This window comes from Delphinapterus leucas, chromosome 8, assembly GCF_059928025.1.
Source record: "Delphinapterus leucas isolate spDelLeu-1000000601 "Yukka" chromosome 8, BTC_Dleu_Yukka2, whole genome shotgun sequence".
Lineage (NCBI taxonomy): Eukaryota > Metazoa > Chordata > Mammalia > Artiodactyla > Monodontidae > Delphinapterus > Delphinapterus leucas.
Window position 1 is genome coordinate 63,753,934 of NC_143136.1, and position 24,391 is coordinate 63,778,324.

At 38.4% G+C, this 24,391-nt stretch overlaps 1 protein-coding gene across 7 annotated transcripts in view; it reads right to left on the minus strand.

Annotated features, from left to right (window-relative positions):
- Nucleotides 1-24,391, minus strand: part of CERS6 (ceramide synthase 6) — a 322,733-nt gene that overhangs the window by 281,695 nt on the left and 16,647 nt on the right. The window lies entirely within an intron of this gene.

The following is a 24,391-nucleotide window of genomic DNA, read 5'->3' on the forward strand; positions in this document are numbered from 1 at the left end:
TTCTTTCCTTCTTTCCTTCATTCTTTCTTTCTTTACGTCCTTCCTTAGTTATTTATTTTTATGGTACTTATCCATACCTGACATGTTTTACTTGTTCACAGTGTACTGCCTTAGGGCACATAAAAGGTATTTGTTAATTGCTCAATCCAAGTTAATGACTTCTACTATGACTAGACAAAACTGTCTAACACAACTCAGTCGCCATCTTCATACTTAGAATATCCTCTCTATCTACCATACTTTTCTCTAAAACTGTATTCTAACTGCCTCAATTCAGAGTAAGCCTTCTGAGGCTACCCATGCACCTTCTAGACTGCGATTCACAGTGGTTTACTTACACTTTAGACACGATTATGAAACATCCAGGTCCGATTTCTTTAACTACACTGGGTTAGAAATGGCTGACTGGATAGAAGACCTTTAGAAGCAGGTGTTTTAACGGCATGAATTAATATCTCTCAGCCTGAGAGGCGATAAGAAAACCACAAGTAGCAGGAACAAGATCAAAACACACACAGGCACACAAACTTGTACGTTTGAAGATTCTTAGTGTAGGAAAAGCCTAGTAGTGTAAAAACCTCACTATTTAAAGCATGTTAATCAACGTTGATAATGATGGTTGCAAACTGTCAGAAAGTGGTTAGGTTGGGTCCAAACTCCACTTAGTAACCATGAAGCTGAAAATAAAGTTTTCTTTTAAGAAATTAAAGGGAAACCTCAAACTAATCTAGAAAATTCCTACATGCAATATATGTTTTCTGATCATGCTGGATTCCTCTAAAATTTAGGGCTGTCACTAGAAACAAATAATGTAAGAAATATAACTAAGTACTATGCAAATAACAATATCTTATATGCAGTACTTTCAAGTTCACAAAAAAAAATTTCTTTTAATTTCATGAGACAGGTAAATCTGAAAGCGGAAAAGCAGATTGCATTTTTGAACTCTACCCAGCCTTTCTGACCCCTGTTGAGTTAATAAGCACTTGAACATTAAAAACCCAGGTGATGAGAAAACCGTAATTCAAAGAGACATGTACCACAATGTTCATGGCAGCACTATTTACAATAGCCAGGACATGGAAGCAACCTAAGTGTCCATCAACAGATGAATGGATAAAGAAGATGTGGCACATATATACAATGGAATATTACTCAGCCATAAAAAGAAACGAAACTGAGTTATTTGTAGTGGGGTGGATGGACCTAGAGTCTGTCATACAGAGTGAAGTAAGTCAGAAAAAGAAAAACAAATACTGTATGCTAACACATACATCTGGAATCTTAAAAAAAAATGGTTCTGAAGAACCTAGGGGCAGGACAGGAATAAATACGCAGACGTAGAGAATGGACTTGAGGACACGGGGAGGGGGAAGGGTAAGCTGGGACGAAGTGAGAGAGTAGCATGGACATATATACACTACCAAACATAAAATAGATAGCTAGTGGGAAGCAGCCGCATAGCAGAGGGAGATCAGCTCGGTGCTTTGTGACCACGTAGAGGGGTGGGATAGGGAGGGTTGGGGGGAGACGCAAGAGGGAGGGGATATGGGGATATATGTATATGCATAGCTGATTCACTTTGTTATACAGCAGAAACTAACACACCATTGTAAAGCAATTATACTCCAATAAAGATGTTAAAATAAATAAATTTTAAAAATAAAGTCATACAAGCTGGAAAAAAAAAAACAACAGGTGATTTGTTATTGTTCTGTCTTGAAATTAAACACTCTAAACGTTCCACAGCTTCAGGAGAGAGGGGTAGAGTAAAAGGAGTTAATTTTTATTGCTCTACAGTAAAATACTATTATTGGCTTTGACTAAATACAATTCAGAAATCTGAGAGTCAGACTACAGCAAGTATAAGGCTATGTTTCTTGCATAATTTGTTCCAGATGAGGACATTTTATTCATGAGAGTTCAGTCATCCCATGTGCCACTGTGTGTGCCACAGCAGTGACTGAATCCAAGCCAAGGATGACAATATTCCAGGGGAACCCAGCATCTTCAAACACAGCTTCCACCCAGCTCATAGGAGATGGCTGATAAAGACCCATGCATTCTTTCATTTAACAGATATTGAGCAACTGTTGTTATATATCTTGTTTAACACACATGCATATGCATTTATGACATGTCAGACACATGTCCTAATTTAACTATTAATTTACTTGATCCTCATAATAACCCAAAGAGAGAAACACCATTTTTGTCATCATTTCACAGATGAGAAAATCCAGGCACAGAGAGGTTAAGCAACTAGTCCAGGGTCAGAGCTAACAAATGTAGGAGCTAAGGCAGTCAGAGTCCAGAGCTAGGCTCTTAACCACTGAGCTCAACAAAAGGCACGAAGCTAAGCAGTGGGAATCTACTGGGAAACAAGATCAGTGGGTCTCTGCCCTCTTGGGGGCTTACCTTCTAGCCAGGAGGGATTGGGAAAGAGCAAACAATACATAACAATTTAATTACAATAACCGAGTGCCACAACGGAGAAGTGACAGGATATCTCAACACAGAAGGGTAAAGGATGATGGAAGACATTCACGGAGCTCTCACTGATTCCTCACAAAACCCTGAAAAATAACCGATAATATTCTTATTGTAGAGATGAGGCAGTTCCAGCTGGGAGAGGAGAGGTGAAGGCCAGAGGCAGGAATTGCCCCTAGTTTAAGCAGTCCCAACACCGGTCTGGTTGTTAGGAGCAAACTACATACTTGACTTTCTTCTAGATCCTTTCCACAAATTGTGTCCTTTTTGCATTAGAGTTGATCCTCGGCATCCGCAGGGGATTGGGTCCAGGACCCCGCAGATACCAAAATCTGCAGACGCTCAAGTCCTTTATATAAACTAGCAGAGTGTTTGTATATAACCTGTGCACATCCCCCCGTGTACTTTAAGACATCTCTAGATAACTTACAATACCTAATGTTAATGTTACATAAATAGTTGTAAATACAAAGTAAATGCACGTAAAAAGTTGGGCACACAGCAAATTCATTTGCTTTTTGGAACTTTCCGGAATTTTTTTTCCAGCTATTCTCAATCTGCGGTTATTTGAATCCATAGATACAGACAGCCAACTCTATAATAATTTAATCTCTTCTGCATGTGGCACTATGAGAGGTTTAAGCATTTATCCTGGGTGTCTTGTCAAATCCAGGAGAGTGAGCACTCTGACAATAGTCATTTAATACCAAGCACTCTGCTCACATAACACTGTAATGCATGTTGGTTAGCGGCACTTACCTGAAATTAATTCCTCTCATTGTTAACCTGAGGCTGCTCTATCCTGATAGCTGAGGAGTTACAGTTAAGGAGATACGAGTCAGAATAATAAACAAGTATCTAATGACTTCACTCCACGGGCCAGGCTAGGTGTTTTCACAGGTTATCTTATTCAAACGGTGAGAAGAGATCAGATGTTTCAGATAAGACGGATGTGAGAGGCTGCCGGGGCTGGCTTAAAAACAAGCTATTCCACTAGCTATCTACCTAACGTTTGGTAGTGTATATATGTCCATGCCTCTCTCTCACTTTGTCACAGCTTACCCTTCCCCCTCCCCATATCCTCAAGTCCATTTTCTAGTAGGTCTGTGTGGAAAGCAGCCGCATAGCACAGGGAGATCAGCTCGGTGCTTTGTGACCGCCTGGAGGGGTGGGATAGGGAGGGTGGGAGGGAGGGAGACGCAAGAGGGAAGAGATATGGGAACATGTGTATATGTATAACTGATTCACTTTGTTATAAAGCAGAAACTGACACACCATTGTAAAGCAATTATACTCCAATAAAGATGTAAAAAAAAAAAGCTATTCTGTCATTTTAAAAGTACTATAAGGAAATTAAATACAATCAAGAGAATAGAAAATCTGCAGTCATTAAAAATTATGTTTGCGAGGAGTTTTCAACAGATGAAGAAACAGTCATGTTCTAGTAATATTTACATAGTCAGAAAAAGAACAAAAATGGATAAGGTATAAGACCCTTTATAGACTAATACATATATATTTTTTTTTTTTATTTTTTATTTTTTTTTTGCGGTACGCGGGCCTCTCACTGTTGTGGCCTCTCCCGTTGCGGAGCACAGACTCCGGAAGCGCAGGCTCAGCGGCCATGGCTCACGGGCCCAGCCGCTCCACAGCATGTGGGATCTTCCCGGACCGGGACACGAACCCGCGTACCCTGCATCGGCAGGCGGACTCTCAACCACTGCGCCACCAGGGAAGCCCTAATACATATATTTTTATACATAAAACATTTCTGGAAATACACAAAGGAACAGTATTACTAACGGCTCCCACAGGGAGATGGACAGAGGAAATTTTAACATTTACTTTATACCTTTCAATTGTTTCCTATACATAATTTTTTAAAATGAAAACAAAATTAGATTTAGCAAGAATTTTTAAATAATGTGTAAAAATGGTGACAATGCTTAGGCTACAAAGTTACCTGAAGTGGAAGGACAAAAGTTTTTTAATAGGCAATACTTTCAACTATATCCCCCTCCCAATACAAGGAACTAGAAATTTCCTGAAACTGAAACCCTGAGGGGTCAGTTTTCACTTTTTTACTTTGTAGGCTTTACTACTGTTTGAAATATTTACACTAAGTTTTTATCACTTTCACGATAAAAAAATCCAAGTATTACATAAGAAATAGAATATAAGAAATGTACTCATATAAGTGATAAAATTATAGTAGTTGCTTTTGCCACATTCTCAAGTCAAATATAAAGAAGCCAAGATTGTCACTCTAAAATTAATAATTCAAAGGAAACACTAAAAGATCACCTTGCTGAAATACAGCCAAATGTGGGCTCAAAGTCCTATTTCAAGGAAGACAGAATCACACCTTAAGTTTAAATACTTTTGACCGAATCTTTTTTTCTCCTCATCTCCTTTGCTATGGTGTTAACCCTGCCTTCTTTCAAACAGCCATCTGAGAAGAGAAGATGATAGTGACAATTAGCTGGAGTCAGGTCACAGACTCCAACCTCAGGGTGACCGGCAACTACCAGCGGACCAGAAGCCTCTTCCCTCACCTCTTAGGCACTGTTGGTTTCAATAGCTCCCGATTCCTTTTGGACTTTAGTTTTCTCTAAAACGTTACCTGCCTCCACAAAGTATTAACGCAACCTGCAACTTACAAAACAGTGAAAGGAAGGAAATTAATTTTTGCTTTAAGTTACCCTGATGCTGAAGTGTCATTTATTAGCAAAATATGGATCCTCTTTGCAAGCTCTTCTGGAAAACGTATAGGCATCATGTTTACTATCATCATGCATTGTCCCCTTTGAGGTACAAGATCCTTTGTGAGCAGGGAGTTCCAGTTCCTCTCTGCTGGGGTAAGCACACTACATTCTCTCTCTCTCACTTTTTACAACCAAAAGCTCAGGGCACGACACAAAAAGCAACTACTAAGGACTCTGAAAAATGAACAAAAAGGGTGAATTGTGGAGGAGAGTCAAAACTTAAGAGAAGTGACCTAAAGGGGTGAATTTCCCAGGTTGTTTTATTTCCTTTTACTCTGGACCTCTGTCACACCCTGACACCATCACAGAGTTCCACAGAGAGCAACCGAGCAGTCAGCACAGCAGCATGAACAGCTAAATCTTCAAATGAAACCCTGTCTTTTGGGCTGGAGGGACCTGGAAAAGGACCCTTGAAGGCCAGAGTATGAGTGGAGTCATAGGGAGAAAGATGATGGAGAAGGGAATCTCCCAAGTCTATACATAAGGCGGCACAATTCCCAGCCTCACCTGGAGCTGTGCATTCATGGGACAGACCCAAAGCACCACAACAAAGGCTTTGAAAACTGAACTGAGATTAGAACTACCACCCACAGAAGGTGACGTGGAAATTCAGTCTGAATCTAGCCAGGTTCACTGCCTGTAAAAACAAATTTAGAAAAGATATTGTTCAGAGGAATACAATAGGACCCAGAATCTACGTAGCATAATATACACAATGTCCAGGATACAATCCAATACCAATTCATATACAAAGAACTGGAAAAATATGACCAGTTCTCAAGAGAAAATACAATCAGATTCCAACCCTAAGATGACCCAGAGGATAAATACTATAATATCCTCCATGAGGATATGAAATGAATGGAAAGACAGAAGTTCTCAGCAGAGAAATAGAAACTATCAATAGAAAAATATCCAAGTGAAAATTATAGAAATAAAAAAATATATCTGAAATTAAACATTCACTGGATGGCTCAACAGAAGAACAGGGACCACAGAGGAAAGAGTGAGTGAGCCTGAAGAGTGAGTGAAATTATCTAATCTGAAGAACAAAGAGAACAAAATTCAGAAAAATAAGCAGAGCCTCAGGGACCTGTAGGAGAAGATTAAAACTTCTAGTATTTTTGTCACTGGAATTCTAGAAAAAGAGGAGAAAAAGACAGGCGGAAAAGTTATTTGAAAAAGTAATAGCCAAAAACTTCCCAATTATTAAAATACATAAATTTATAAAGGCAAAAAGCTCATAAACTCTAAATAGAATAAGCTCAAAGATAACCACCCTTAGACACATCAAAATCAAATGCTTAAAAGCAAAGATAAAGGAAAAACCTTCATAGCAGCTAGAGAGCAATTACACATTATATATAGGGAAACAATTATTTGAATGACTGAAGATTTTTCATCAGAAACCAGAAAGGCCAGAAGACAGTGAAAAAACATCTTTAAAGTGCAGAAAGAAAAAAACAGCCGACCTAGAATTCTATATCCCTTGATAATATCCCTCAGGAAAGAAAGCTAAATAATGACGTTTTTAGACAAAGGAAAAGTAAGAGAATTCATTTTTGGCAAAGCTACTCTAAAAGAAATGTTAAAGGAAGTGGTTCAGGCTGAAGGGAAATGATACCAGAAACTTGGATATTCACAAAGAGCAACAACAGAAATGGTAAATATCTGGGTAAATATAAAAGGCTATTTTCCCCAGTTCTTTAAAATGTATATAATTGCCAAAAGCAAAAATTATACCATCGCTTAGTAGGGTTTTCAATGTACAGATGTAATTTATGTCATAAAGGTAAGTGGGGGAGGATAAAGGTACCTATACGGTCATAAGGTTTCTACATTTTACTTGATGTAGAACGATATTAACCCTAAGCAGACTGTGAAAGTTTAGATAGGTACATTGGAACTCTCAAACATGCACCGAAATTTTTTTTTCAGAGAAATAGTGCCAAAAATCCAATAGAGAAATGAAAATGGAATACTACAAAGACGATTCAAATCATCCAAGAGAAGACAGGAAAGGAGAGAAAGAGGAACAAGTAGCAGAGGGACATTGAGAAAACAAATAATAAAATGGGAAATGTAAATCCAATCATATCAGTAATTATATTAAATGTAAGCGATCTAAAAATACCCATGTAAAGATAGAGATTGTCAGAATTTTTCAAAATAACAAGAACCAACTATAAGCTGCCTACAAGAAACCCATTTTAAATACAATGACTTAGAGAGATTAAAAGCAATAAATGAAAAAAGCATATCATGTGTATAATAATCAAAGGAAAACCAGAATGGCTATATTAATTTCAGTCAATCTTGTATTGTTGCTTCTCTTAATCTTTAATCCCTCTATATTAATACATTTACTTACAGAGGCTTTTCCCTCATTATTCATAAAACCATTTCCAGGGTCTTAACCTGTGTTTGGCAATGTTTTACAAAATATATCAGCATACCCCTGCCCTTTATGAACTTACCATCTGAGACAGACAACATTAATTCAACAGTTTATTAATATATATTTATTTATATTGATATATACCAAAAAGATCTAAAGTACATATTTGGGAAAGGTGTTAAGTTCCCTATATACACAGAAGATTTCACAGGCTTTAAGAATGGCATGGAATTCTCACTAAACTTACAGTTTAGGTGGTTTAAAAAATAATGCTGGGGAAGACAGAATTCATACCAGAAGATTGAGAAAAAATATATGTATTTTCAGAAGCAACTTAATGTAGGTTTTGATTCAGCATGCCTAAAGCAAACACAGGCTATATAGTACACAGATAGATAAACCTCTTAAAATTTTATTAGACTTATAAAGATTAGCAACAGTATTAGTTGGATCATGCCTATCACTGAATCTTTTTTTTTTTTTTTTTTTGCTGTACGCGGGCCTCTCACTGTTGTGGCCTCTCCCGTTGCGGAGCACAGGCTCCGGACGCGCAGGCTCAGCGGCCATGGCTCATGGGCCCAGCCGCTCCGCGGCATGTGGGATCTTCCCGGACCGGGGCACGAACCCGTGTTCCCTGCACCGGCAGGCGGACTCTCAACCACTGCGCCACCAGGGAAGCCCTGCATCTTATATTACAATGATAAAATAATGCTTTGGGGCTTAACCTGATAGATGTCCTTCCAATCAATATTTTGTATCTAGCATTCTCACTAGGAAATTACAGCCTTACAGGCGCCCCACCTCCTCTCCACCAGTTGTTTTTTTTTTTAAAGTGACAGAAGAGGGAGACAGAGAGGGAGGGAGGGAAAAAGAAGGGGGGGGTGATTATGCAAGGGTGTGGACACTTCTGCAATGGAAATTCACCAATTGTCTAAAACATACAGATCAGGGTCTTCAATGCAAAGTTTTCAGTTATAATTAAAACTAGGGGAACAGGCTGATCGTTTTAGGAGAAAGTATAAAATGAAGATAGGGAAAAGTGAAGAACTGAACCCTGTAGTACATGCGGACCATCACTGCACTCCCCCACCTCATGTGTTTTCAATATATTTTGTGATTTGATAAAAAAAAATTCTGCTCTTTCTAAGAGGAATATTATTTCTATTTTACAAATGAGGCAACAGACAGACAAAAAGTACTTAATAGTATAGGCATCCATCACTTTTATGATACAGTTCATTCCTGGAAACCACACTGAAAAAATCATTAAGTGGACTGTGTGGAATTTATTAAAATTATTTACTAGAATAGGTTTGAATTTAGCAATGAAAGTTAGTGACAAATAAGTGGATAAAGACATGGAGAGGTGAAATACTGGTCCCTTATTTTGCTATATCACAAGGAATGTCTGGAGGAATAAAAAACTAATTACACAGACAAGCAGGGACCGTCAGCAGTCACAGGTATAAATACTGACCTATACTCTAAGGAAAATCAACAGGAGGAGAGACCCAAAGCGACTGCTACAAATTTGCAGTTAAAAAGCAAAGAGTAGAGAGCCCAGAAATAGACCCATGCAAATACAGTCAACTGATCTTGGACAAAAGAGCAAAGACAATACATTGGAGAAAAGATAGCCTTTTTAAGAAATGGTTCTTGAACAACTAGATATATACACGCAAGGAAAAAAAATGAATCTAGACATAGACCTTATACCTTTAACAAAAAATTAACTCAAAATGGATCACAGACCTAAATTTAAAATGCAAAAACTATAAAAACTCTAGAAGATAACACAGGAGAAAACCTAGGTGACCTTTAGTTCAGTGGTGACTTTCTAGATACAAGATCAAAAGCACAATTCATAAAAGAAAAAATTGATAAGATAGACTTCATTAAAATTAAAAACCTCTGCTCTGCAAAAGATACCGTTAAGAGAATGAAATGACAAGCCATAAACAGAGAAAATCTCTGCAAAACACATGTCTGATAAAGGGCTAGTATCCAAGATATACAACCACCTCTTAAAACTCAACAATAAGAAAACAACCAAATTACAGAATGGACAAAAGATCTAAACAGACACCTCATGAAAAAAGATATACAGGTGGCAAGTAAGCATATGAAAACATGTTCAACATCATTTGTCATCAAGGAAATGAAAATTAAAACAATGAGGTAACATTACACACCTATTAGAAAGGTTAAAATCCAAACGCTCACACTGGTGCTACAAGTGCTGGTAAGGATGTGGAAAAGAAGCTCTCAGTGGTTGCCGGTGGGAATACAAAATGGCACAGCCACTTGGGAAGACAGTTCAGCAGTTTCTCATAAAACCAAACATACCCAGCAACTGTGCTCCTTGTTTATTTACCCAAAGGAGTTGAAAACTTACACCTACACCAACACCTACACACAAATGTTTACAGCAGCTTTGCGCACAACGGTCAAAACTTGGAAGTGACCAAGAAAGTCCTTTGGTTGATGAATGAATACACAAACTGTGGTACATCCAGACAATGGAACATTTTTCAAAGATAAAAAGAAATGAACTACCAAGCCACAAAAAAGCCAGGAAGAGGATGTGTTAACTAACCTTATGGCAGTGATCATTTCACATATTGTGAAATGTTATATGTCAATTATACCTCAAAAAAGCTGGAAGAAATAAATTAAATAAATACAATCAGTACATCATCCAAGACTGCATACTGTACAAGAGAAAAAAAATGTTATGGACATGAGGGACAGTGTGGAGTCAATTTATGGCTGAAATCCAGACGGTTGGCTGGATACAGATGAGGGTTTGGGGTGGTTTTTTTTTTAAATAACTGTACTGTGTGTAGGAGAGTATCCTTATTCTTGGGAGGTGACTGGGTTAGAAAAAATATGAATAATATGGATGAACTTCGTGAAGAAAGGGCAAGAAAGCAAGCAAATGGAACAAAGTGTAGGTGCACCTGGGTGTTACTGCATGCAGGTGTTCACTGAGCTGCTCTCACAACTTACCTTGAAATTATTTCCAAATAAAAACTTTTTTTACGTATATCCCCAAAAAAGGCATGGAGGAACCTTAACTGCATATCGCTAAGTGAAAGAAGGCTACGTACTGTTTTGAGTCCAGCTACATGACATTCTGAATAAGGCAAAACTATGAAGACAGAAAAAAGATCAGCGGTTCCTGGGAGGGGGGAAGAGATGAATAGGTGGAGCACAGGGGATTTTTACAGCAGTGAAACTATTCTGTATGACACTGTAATGATGGATACATGTCATACTTCTGTCAAAATGCACAGAATGTACGGAACAGTGAACCCTACTGTAGACTACAGACATTGGTTAAAAACAATGTATCAGTGTTGACTCATCAACTAAAACAAAGGTACCACACCACTATAAGATGTTAATAATAAGGAAAACTGCAGTGGAGGTGGGCGGTGGGAAGGCGAGATGGGACAGACGTATGAGGGAATATATGGGAACTGTTTCTATACTCTCCATTCATTCTTCTGTAAAATGTAAAACTGTTCAAAAACTAAAATCTATTAATTTTTTTTAAAGCAAGGCAGTGTGTCACTTTTTGTGTTCTTGTTTGATGCTTATGGATCAAGATTTTTAAATGGCACCAAAAGATATTTTAATTTCCTTCAATTTCATATGCTAGAACTGTATTGAGGCAAACAGCTGAAATAGAAAACCACCTAATGAAAGCCTGCCTATCATTTTCTATGTCTACTTTTTCCATTAACTTCCAAAATGCCTAGTTGTTCATTTGTTTACTTTCATAAAGAAAATGCATTCTATTCCATTGTGAGCGATCATGAAGCATTATTTCAGTCCGCAAGGATGTATCTGTGGAAAATAGCCCTCTCTTCACATCCCCTTAAACCTGGAGCCAGGACAGCTTCAAATGACTCTCCTCAGGGCTAGAGATACTAACAGTGCAACTTAAATGTTAAATACCTCAAAAGAAAGAAATTTTGGGTAAAAAGACACTAAAGACCGTGTTCTTAACTGAAGGAGACACACACACACTCACTTACTTTGAAAAATAGCTAAGTATAAACTCTCCCCACAAACACCATCAACAAGCAGTTAAGCATTTCAGCTGCTCAGGAGGAATGCTCAGTTTGGAAAGATTCATGATGATGTGTCTGCAAAGGAAACTATCACCTTACTGGTGCGGTTAAAATGGAGAGATGTTTTCTGCTCTGCTTCTTAAGATGTGTAAAAAGCCTGGTACTAAAAAGACAGTACTTCTGTCGTGTTAAATGACACGTAGAATTTTCTCCTGGTTGCGCTTTTAATAAGCAGGGCCTAACTTTTAGCTTTGAATATGGTGGTACAATATTTTGAACACGTAGATATTCCTGACCTGTAGTTCTCAAAGTGTGGTCGCTGGACCAGCAGCATTGGCGTTACCAGGGAACTTACACAGAAGCGCAATTCTAATCCAGATCTACTGAATCAGAACTTCCAGGGGTGAGACCCAGCCATCTGTCCTCACAAGCCCTCCAGGTGACTACGATGCCCAGTGAAGTTGGAAAGCCATGGTTCTAGACTTCCTAAACATGGAAACTGTCTTACCTTCCTTTCTCTACGTTGACTGGAACCAATTATTCAGTTAAGCCTGGCTCAGGCTCTCACATTCATAACACTAGTATAGCTGGTGAAGAATTTCATCTTTTGGGCTTCCCTGCTGGCGCAGTGGTCAAGAATCCACCTGCCAATGCAGGGAACATGGGTTCAAGCCCTGGTCCGGGAAGATCCCACATGCCGCGGAGCAACTAAGCCCGTGTGCCACAACTACTGAGCCTGCGCTCTAGGGCCCGTGAGCCACAACTACTGAGCCTGCGAGCCACAAGTACTGAAGCCCACGCACCTACAGCCCATGCTCCACAACAAGAGAAGTCACCACAATGAGAAGCCCGTGCACCCCAATGAAGAGTAGTCCCCGCTCGCCACAACTAGAGAAAGCTCGCATGCAGCAACGAAGACCCAATGCAGCCAAAAATAATTTAAAAAAAAAAAAGAATCTCATCTTTTGATCCCTACCTTTCCACCATGCTAGAACATTCACACACTCCCCTAAGGCAGGAGGAAGACTCACATCCAGTGCCAACTCTTAACCAACATATGAAGAACTCTGTTTTCTCAGTTAAAAAAAAAAAAAAAAGTCTCTCTCTCCAAAGGGTTTGGCCTTTCTTGATAACCACAATACTTCCATCTTATACTGGATAATGATTTTCAGTTTACAAAGCACCTCCAGATACACTAGTATGTAATTCAGCTGTCACAATAACCCTGTGATGCAGATTCTCCACTCCCCCTAACATTTCACAGAGAAGGAAGCTGAAGCTCAGAGAACTCTTGAGTAACCAGTCACCAGTCCAAGACCAGCCAAGCAGGAAGTGTACACAGCCTCCACGGCTCACGCCAAGCACGATGCTGTACGCAGTCTTCATCAAAGAAACATTAGCTATGTGATCTTGGATGAAGTATTAAAGCTCCATAAGCCTAATCCCCACATCCATAACAGAGAAGTAAAAGTAGTACCCACTTCACAGAGTTTATGTGAGGATTAAAGGAGATACTCCATGGAAGGTTCTAGGAACAGTGCCTGGCAATAGCATGTCTGCAATAACGTTAGCCGTAATTACTGATCCTGACAACACCACCACTCCAGCTGTTACAACACTGCAGTCACTACTGCTCCAGTAAGTGGGCATTTTTTAACCTATTACTGTTTTCCTTTACTCCTGCCTTCAGAGTTCTTATACTGTCCAGACCATCACATGTTGAGTGCTTATGCAGTAGACGTGATCCCGTCATCTACTGGGCTACAGTGGAATTTACAATAGATTAAACCATCAAAAACCTTCATAATAGACAGATATTTTGTTAGCAGCTATTCCAACCACCTGACACTTTTATTTTTATTTCAATTTAAAGATTAGCTTTTACAAAGATAAACCAGATGATTATGTCAAATGTACACAGCCTTCACCCCGGAGAGCTTCTTGAGATTCAAGGAAAACAAAAACCTTAACTAAGTCTGGCAAATTGAAAAGCTGGCTCCGGCTCCTTGCCACTAAATTGATCAAAGATAGTCTGAGTCTCCAGTGGTATAAATGAAAAACAGAAACTCTTCTCTGAGAAAATCCTTCCAGATATATGCCTGATTGCAACCCTTTGAAGTTGACACAGCTGAAATCAGATTTTTTTGCATGAATTATGCACTACGGCAGAACAGAAGGAAGACCACTCAGACTATGACTCATCGTACAAGAAAAAGCTAAAGACACAACTTGTTCTATGCATCTGGGAAGCCAATATTCCTGAACTAGGTGAGAGGCTCATGGCGGGGGTAACTTCAGCTATGGAGGTGCAGCAGCAAAGCCCACGGAGCTAATGACTTCAACAACTGCACAGACTAACTCATGTGTCTCTTTGTGGCTTCTGTCCCACTGACTTCAAAGTCCATTCATCTAATCTACCATAACTAATTATTTAACTCCTCTGAGCAAATGAGAAATTAACATTCATTTTAATTCATTTCAATTAAGTCAACATAAACCCAACAAAATATGCTCCAAGTCTAACTGTAAAACATCACTTAATTTTTTCCCTAAATCACGATTCGAGTTTAAATGCCATAATTTATTTTAGCATTTATATGCTCCATCTACGAATTCTACAAAGATTGTTCGTACTTACTGAATTTCTGAGGCCTCCATAACAAAATGTTTGAGTACCTTTGAAAAACGTTTTTAATGATTCTTCTAAACTTATCAAAAATTCAACTAAAGCTTAAATTGTTGTTTTCTAAAAGTAAGTAACTTCTAAACTGAAACTACTTCTAAATCAAATGTATTCATGCTGGTACTATTTCAAATTCATCAAGACCCAAGATAATAGATGTTCATAGTTACATATAAATGGCTTATTAGCTCAATAAGTAAACCCATATTTGAGGAAAACAACTGCTCTGTCAGCTTGCCCATGATTCCAATATTATTCCTACTTAACTTATATAACAGATTAAGCATTTATTTCTCAACACTGAAGTCAAAAGCAAAGTCAGTTTGTCAGATTATGAAGCAAAGCTACTGGAGTTAGAGAGTTGCATATTTTAAATGCCAGCTTTGGACCGAGAGCTAATGATGGGTCAGGAATTACTTTATTCACTCCATTCAATATTTATACCTAGAAACCCCAATCAGCTACAGTTGACCCCACCTGATCAGGAAATTTAAAAAAACTTCTGAGCAAAGGCAAAATAGGTGGTCACTTGAAAAGCTGGCTCACTGTTGATGGCTTGTAACTGTCCCTCTTTCAAACCACAAACTCCGCAGGACAGGATCCCCACTGCACCACCTCTCGGAATGGGGCTCAAGTTGGCGCTCAGCTTTTGTTGAAGTGATGTTTCATTCTTACATGCTTTTTGCTACGTTATCACTGAACCGGGCCTTCTAACCACTTGCTTTTGCCCATGATATGTGTGTGGTCCTTATTCTTGCCTGTCTTGTTGATGTGGAATCCACACCCTACCCAAGACTTCTATACAGGCACTTATGTCCCCAACCAACTGTGGCTTATCTGAGGGCTCCCACTTTCCCTTTTATTCTTAGATGTATATCTACTCTGTTAAGAATGACCTTCCCCAGTGCTAGCTTCTCACCCTAAATCTACTGGCCCACACCCGAATATCACACAGTTGAAGCTGTGGTTATGAGTCAGAGGAGGGTATCTGGCTCTGAAATAACTCAGAGAGAGAGAGGGAGAGAGAGAGAGAGAGACAGAGAGAGAGAGCGAGCAAGCAGAGGCTCAAAAGTGTTTCTGTTTCTCCAAGTTCATGGGTCCTTTATCTCACATTTGGCTGAGATCCCAGACATCAGTTCTCAGGCACATGGGTGGCTTTGGATATGTACCTAAGCAAATACAATCTTCAAGAATAAATTTTAAAAAATTTTTAAAAACAATAAAAAACACAGAACTGGGAGTTAACATATCTGTTTTCTGATCCTAATGCCACTAAGATCACACCACTGTATGATCTTGGGTGAGTCACTGTCTCTCTAGGTCTGTTTTCTCGTTTGTAAAATTAAAGGACGGTAATCTCAAAGTTTTCTTCTAGCTATGAAATTCTGTTATTATATTCTGCAAAAGCAATTGTCCAGTAAATTCCCAGCCATGTTGAAAGGCTTAAGATATTATCTACTGTTATTTACTCACGTCACTTCTCCCCTCCATGAGTGTGGACAATTGAAACTTGATCATGTACTCTAAAGCAAAGACATTGGGAAAAATTCCCATATCAACTTTTATTCTACCAGCACATCTGAGTGAGCAATTCAATGCTCCTGTTGATAAAAGCACTCTGAAAGACCATCCATATCAACTTCTCTCACAAATCTAAAGAAGCAGAACCCACTGGCTGAGTACCTACTATGGCCCAGGGATTTAGTTAAGCACTTTCCTGCATTTAACTCCAATCCTTGCATCTGAAAGGTTAATAGGATCTCCATTTCACAAGATCAGAGAGATTCCTTAACGTATCCAGAGTCACAGCTCCGATAAGTTGGTGGTGTGCTCTGGGCTGGCCAACTGGAAGGAGCTGAATGAACCTTTAATATCTCAGTCTTGGATAGAGGTAATCACAACACACTGTCTGTTGCACCATATTCACGCAGTAAAGCTTTCTATCGCATTTAACAGTGTTTACACTGTACCCTTCTCAAAAGATGGGCAGAAACAGGTTTTCCTAGGAATGGCTTCAAATTTGTCATATGTGAAAAAAGTCTGTAAGAAAAAAAATCATACATATGTACATAAGACAAAGCGTCTCTACTTCATATATTTTAAAAACCTAGTTAGAAATAAAAACATGTTTTTGACCCTATCACTTTGAATAAGTAAACATAAAAATGGGATGAATAAAAATAAAGATGAAAATAAATGGGAAATATAAAAATCATTTATTTTGACTCCGTTTTTAAACTGTCTTCTAAAAACGGAGAGGTATTAGTACTGCCAGATAGTAAAAAATAATATAAAGTTACGATAATTAAAGTAGCCAAGGGACTTGCCTAGTGGTCCAATGGTAAAGAATCCGCCTTCCAATGCAGGGGACACAGGTTCGATCCCTGGTCGGGGAACTAAGATCCCACATGCTGCAGGACAACTAAGCCCACGCACCATAACTACTGAGCTCATGCACCTCAACAAGAGAGCCTGTGTGCCACAAACTACAGAGCCTGCGTGCCCTGGAGCCCACACACCACAACTAGAGAGAAAGCCCGCGCACCACAACAAAAGTTCCCACATGCCACAAGGAAGATCCCGTATGCTGCAACTAAGACCTGATGCAGTCAAAAAGTAATAATAATTATAATAATAAAAGTAGCCAAAATGCAATGGAAATTTAGTATATGATAGGGATAGCATTTCAAGTAAGACAGGAAAATAGGGATTATTTAATAAATCATGTTAGGACAACTGGCTAGCCAATTGGGAGTGGGGAGGACTAAATCTGGAGTCCTCTTTCTGACACCAAAATTAATTCAAGACGAATCAAAGATTTAAACATAAAAAAAAACCGTAACATACTAGAAGAGAGAATTTTCATTAAACATAGTAAATAAAGTAAATGTTTTATCTCTAAGCCTTCTTGAAACCCCCCAAAAATCACTATAAAGAATAAACAAGGGAAGCTTCCAAAAGGACAAAGGACCATAATAACAGATAAAAGATATCACCAAGAGTGAGTGGTGGGGCTTCCCTGGTGGCGCAGTGGTTGAGAGTCCGCCTGCCGATGCAGGGGACACGGGTTCGTGCCCTGGTACGGGAAGATCCCACATGCCGTGGAGCGGCTGGGCCCGTGAGCCATGGACGCTGGGCCTGCACGTCCAGAGCCTGTGCTCCATGACGGGAGAGGCCACAACAGTGAGAAGCCCGCGTACCGCAAACAAACAAAAAACAAAAAAACTGGTATTATATGGAAAATACAATAAAATATTCATACATTAAAAAAAAAAAAGAGTGAGTGGCGACTGATCCAGCCAAGTGGAGAGAGCTGAAGCCCACGTGCTTGCCAATGATGGAAGTCAAAGAAAGACACCCCACTCTTAGGTGACAAGAACCACCTGGCGATCCCAAGAGCATGTAGATCCTGATTCAGTAAGCCTGGCAGGAGGCCTGAAGTGCTGCATTGCTAACAAGCTCCATGGCGATGTGGATGGAGGCAGCTGCTCTGGGGTCTACTCTGAGTAGTGAGGCTTTAGCGCAGAGGATGCCAGAAACATTTGAGACCCACTGGCATCAGAAACCTCTGGAGGTTGGGGGAGCAGAAGAACTGGTCCTAAGTCTGTAGAAGGAAGAGGGAGACCTCCAGATTTGGTCCTCAAAGCCAGGCGACTGCTCTCTCTAGCCCCAGCAGAGGAGGGATGATTTACTCCTGGACAGAGTGAGTTGCAGAGGACCTGGTCACTGGGACACTGAGCACAGTGACCAAATCAGGGGACTAAGTTAAAATATGTAAACCATATAGGACCTGCAGCTCCATTTCACTGCACAGCTCTCAGGATGCAGGCAGCAGGCTCATAAGCCCTCAGGCAGGGAAGAAGAGGGTTGCTCTCTAGGGAAACTGACTAACTTAAGAGGAAGTACAGTGGACCCTTGAACAACACAGGTTTGAACTGCAGGGGTCCACTTACTGGCAGATTTTCTTACAATAGTAAACACTACAGTACACAATCCACTAGGGGTTGAATCCTGGGATACAGAGGAACCATGGTTACACAGGGCCCACTGTAAGTTGTACGTGGATTTTCTACTACACAGAGGGTCGGCGCCCCTAAGCCCCGTGTTGTTCAAGGGTCAGCTGTACTCTGAAGGGAAAACAGTGATTACTCAAACCACATAAAAATTAAAATCTTCAGTCCTGAAAAAAAAATCATAATTAAAGTCAAAAGACAAAAAACATGAGATGTTTATAATACACATGAAAAATAGCTGATTTATTTTTGCATAGAGAGCTTTTATAAATCCACAAACACTCCCCCCCAGTGACAAAAACATCAAGTAATTCACAGAAATTTTTTAAGTGGCTTTAAAACATATGAAAATGGGCTGAATTTCACTTAAAAATAAAGGTAAATTAAAATACCATTTTTCACATAGCCGATTGGCAAACATTTGAAAGTTCTGTTACATGTCACATTACAAACCTTCCTTAGTGGGACTATAAACAGGTATAATCCCCTAAGAGAATAGTTTGATGATATCTATCAAAATTCAAAATGACCCAGCTTGGGGCTTCTCTGGTGGCGCCGTGGTTGAGAGTCCACCTGCCGATGCAGTGGACGCGGGTTTGTGCCCCGGTGCGGGACGATCCCACGTGCCGCGGAGCGGCTGGGCCCGTGAGCCATGGACGCTGAGCCTGCGCGTCCGGAGCCTGTGCTCCGCAACGGGAGAGGCCACAACAGTGAGAGGCCCGCGTACCGCAAACAAACAAAAAAAAAGACCCAGCCACTTCACACTAATAGGAGTTTATCTTAAACATCCACACGTAAACAAAGATATATGCACAAAAATAGCCATTGTGGCATTGCTTTTAATAGCATCTGACTAAAACTGAACTAAAGATACACTGATAGGGGATTGGTTACGGAAATTACGAGAAATATATTGTTGTGTACTACATATGTAAAATATATATTTTATGTGTTAAAATTCTACACAACCATTTAAGTGAAAAACTACAAAAGAGCAGATACAACATTTATAGAGAGACATATACGTTTGGATATGCACAGAAAAAGTCCCAGGAAACAACTGCAAATGCTCGTCTCTGAGAAGGGAGTTTTAATTTGCATTAAATACAGCATTTACCATTTGACAGTTTTTCCACAATAAGCCTGTATTGATTTTTCCTTAATCAGTTTCCTTCCCAAGAATTACACAAGCAAGTTGATGATAATAGGATGATAAGATAAAGAGGATTCTAGAGAGGAGCACAGTTAATGTGGTGCCTGGAAGCTGAGACTCCTTTTTCTGTCTGAGAATTGGTTTGGGGGAGATGTTAACTTCTTTTGCTACTCTTTCTTTCTGTACCTGAGAAATGGGAATAATAAAACACAAGTTTATTTTAGTGTATAACTTTAGGCCTGCAACAGCGACAGCAACTATTTATTTAACAAACTTGTATCTCATTTACGTATTTCAAACCCTGTCCAACTCATTGCCTTAGGCTTACTTAGCCAACAGAAATGGTGAGTCTGGGCTTGCATTCTGAGAATGTAACTGTACTCCAAATCTGCTTTGGAGCCTTGAACTCACCATGCTACAAGAACAAACATGACCCACAGAAGTGCAAACACTACCACATCAGGGGCAGGAGTCAGCAATCTTGAGAAATGTTTGACTGATGGAAATGAGTCTAACAACTTGATTTATGAGTCAATATACTTCACACTGATCTTCAAATGCCATGAATTATTATTAATGAATAACTACTTAGCTACTCCTTGTAAACTTATGGCTTTCTAGCTCAAAATCTTGGACACAACTCCCATGAAATAGCAAGCAAGATATTACATATAATCGTCCATGTATTTTTCATTAAAGTATCACCACAAGCCTTATTTTTATACCACCATTAAATTTAGTCACTGAATCTAAATTTATGGTTTTCCTTTACCTTATGATTTCACCAAATCCAGAATCCATATAGCTTTGAACCTATACATTTCAAACGTTTTTTAAAAATAATAAATTCCACAGTGTAAAATTCTTTTTCAAAGAGCTACTTTTAAAAAGCCATCCTAGAATGTCTTTATTCTTGCACAACAGATGCGTGTTCAAGTATTTAAGAATGATGTGTCATAATATCTGAAATTTACTTTGCACGGTACAGAAGAAAAAAATAGAGAGAGAGACAAAAAAATGTTAATCATTGAATTCCAGTGATGAGAAAGTTAAGTATTCATGTCACTTTTTTTTAGCTTTCCTGTATATTTGAACATTTTCATAAAAGTCAACAAATTTTAATATATGCTATTCTACAGGTATAAGAACATAACTTTTCCCTAAACAGAAAAGCATGAGGAGATAATACGATGCCTGGGAGGTAGGATGGGGTGGGCAGACAGCTGTACTGAATAACCTAGTTCTAGATTTTAAAATTTCTCTTGAGTTCTAGATTCGCAGTTACTTGTTGAATCTTGGTTACTTGTTACTTGGTGACTCGTTGCGTAAACATCTTTCTACCCTCAGAATAGCTTAATCATAAGGTGACTACTCAAATAACAGATTATCAGGAAACCTCACACAAGGAGGGATTTCCCTCACTCATGATTTCTTATACAAGGTGATAACATTTACTGTATCTATAAATGACTTTTATTTGTTATGAAAGAATATAACAAAATACTATTGCCTTGGGCTTACTTAACAGGAATAGTGAGTGTTTTGTTGTATTCTTTTATATAACAAATGCTGAAAAGGGTATAAACATATGAGATATATAAGTTTGTTAAATAAACGATTGCAGGAGATGTCAAAAAGTTCAATATTATAAACTTGAATGAATTTCTTTTTGTGTTTTATGGATTATTATTCCTATTTCTCAGGTAAAGAAAGAGCAGCAAAATGTCTTTTCACGGCAGATATTATTAAATTTCCGTCCTACCCAGAGCCCCAATCTGTTCTTCTTTGTTCAACAGCATGTTAAAACAGCTGTTTTCTTTATAGAGTAGGATAGTGTGTCAACATCACATCAAATTTGCAGCAGGTTAAGTCAGGGTGGGGCGGTTTCTCATACAGTTGGAAGAGGGGGGTAAATTGGTTTGATTTTTCGTGAAAGACTTCGGCAGCATTTATTAAAATTTTAACTTTGTACATCCTCTGACCCAGCAATTCTACTTCTGTAAGTTAGGTTACAGTAATACACCTGAGTACAAAGAAGTCTGTATAGGAATGATGTTATAGCATTGTTTCTAACAGCATTCGTAAACAAATAATCCCAAACAATGGGATATTATTATCATATTAGAAAGAATAAAGTGGGTTCTACATTCACCAACGCTGGAAAATCTTCAAGGCATAATGTTAAGTAAAAAGAAAAACAAGTTTCAGAATAGCACTTAGAGTACATCATTCATGTTTTAAACAAAATTTATATTTCCATGTGTGTGTGCGTGTGTGCGTGTGTGTGTGTGAGTGTGTAGGTAAATGCATTGAAAAAGTGCTGGAAGAACATATATATCAACTGCTCATTCTGATCACATCTAAGGAAAAAAGTTGGATTGAGAAAACAGTGAAAATGGAAAGTTGTTGCTTTTTTTCTGCATTGAGAGTTTCCCAATGAGATTACAGACATATAACACCAGGTAATATTTTTAATGATTTTAAAAATGGAAGAGGTTTTATAATTTTAAATGCTCAAAATGTTTCAAATACTGTTTGTTTTGTAGATTAATCATTTTAGATACCAAAACATTTAAAAATCCACAAATGAATATCAATACATTAGAAATTAACAAATAGTTATTGCTGAGACAATACTACACCAAGAGTTCACAGTATATTGTGTTATTACAGTCCCAAGAAAACTAGGGGGAAAATTCAGAAGCTCCATTTAAAACTAGTGTGAAAACCCCATTATCTCTAGAATGCATAATTTGGAAGAATATTGTTCTACCATACTCCCCATAGCTCTCAGAAAAGCTCTGAAAACTTTGTCCCTCAACTGCAGTGTCATGGTCATTTGAACATTTAAGATTATGAAATGGTAGTCATAGAGCACTGAAGATTTTATCAATGAAATAGATTATTTTTAAAGAAAACCATTCTATTATTCTGTGAGTCCAAAAACAATAGATTTTAACCAAGCTGATTTTAAGATATCCTCTTTATAGAAATAAGCAGAAAGTGATCCAATATTTTCTGTGTTTTTGGACTAAAACATATGGATATGAACTAGTTGAATCTATGTACAAAAATCACAAAATAATAAGAGCCAGAAAGCAAATGAAAAAGAATTACCCGCAGGAACATAGGAAGGCTTCAAACAAAAATTTTAAAGAAATTGCAGGCTACATGATTGCTTGTCAGAAAAGAGAAACCAGGATTCAGAAAGTGATTATAAAATTTTTAAAAAGTTGTAAAAAGAGAGAGCAGAACAGAGGGAAAATATTTTTTAAAAGATTAAAGCAACGTTAAGAGCAAGAGGATAAACAGAATAAACATGAGTGAAAGGGACACCTGGCTGGTAGGTTTGACAGAAATTAATAAAACCACATGCAATAAAGTATATTAAAATATTGTACAGAAAAGGATATGAAAGGTAGACCAAAGAAATCTGACATATGTATAATTGGTATTCCTGAAGAAGAGAATAAATGGAATAGAAGATATATCCAAATATGGAACAGAAAAAAACTTTTACTATTTAGAAATATTTAGATTAAAATATACATGTTTTTAAGGTAAGTATAATTTTCAAAACACAGCAAGTCTTAAAGATATTATTTTCAAAACAAACACAGTATTTCTATATCACAAACACTTAGTGTTCAAAATACATGGCTTATTCAAATTCAAAGTCTGAGTCCCTTGTCTCAAACTACAAATCCTCTCAGACCTTCTACATTCAACGAACAGGACATAGAAGCTTTCCAAACATACACGCATATCCCCTGTTTAACATCATTAATGTTTTCTTTTTAAAGTAAAGACATTGTATTTTGTCCCTTCATTAATTCTTATAAAACATTCTCACTGGGCTTCCCTGGTGGCGCAGTGGTTGAGAGTCCGCCTGCCAATACAGGGGACGTGGGTTCGTGCCCAGGTCTGGGAAGATCCCACATGCCGCGGAGCGGCTGGGTCCGCGAGCCACGGCCGCTAAGTCTGCGCGTCCGGAGCCTGTGCTCCGCAACGGGAGAGGCCACAGCAGTGAGAGGCCCGCGTACCGCAAAAAAAAAAAAAATCTCACTAATTAAATAAGATGGGAAAGAAAATGAATGTTTTTGACAACAGTTCTTTCTCTCACTCACTTTCCCCACATCCTCTTCCTATTCCTTTCTAAACAATTTCTTTAACGTATTAAATTTTATAGCCAAATACTAACCCATTTGGTATATAAATACACACACACCTTTACCCAAGCATGTGTACAAACTTAACCCAAAGAGAAGAAATATGGTTCCATGCGTGAGGGCAAGTACGAGAGCAGAGCTTATGTTTTTCTCTATAAGGAACTAATGACCTTAAGTGGAAGAATGGGTATTGCTGCATAGATTAGGAATTAAAGTTGCCTTTCATCTTCACACTGCAAATAATTTTTCCTTAATTTATAAAATGGGTAAAAACTAATAAGGAGGAAGCTTCTACAGTGCTAGTAACGTTCTATTTTCTAGGTCCACATTCTGATTAGTGAACGCACGGATGTGTTTACTTTGTTGAGATAATTCAATGAGCTGTACGTTTTACCTGTACTTTTGCGCATGTTTCTGTACGTATGCTATGCACACAGAATAAAAAGTTTACGTTAGAAAAATAAAGCACTTTTCAAACAACACCATATAAATATTTGTTAAGCAAGCGATGATTGTACACTTGAATGATGGGTTTACAGCAAATACCCATTAGGGAATTAGCTGAACTGGGGTTCCACCAAGGTGGAATTTTAAGCCAAAGTCAGGGTTCTATGCTCCCTTTTGTTGTACACATATGGCAG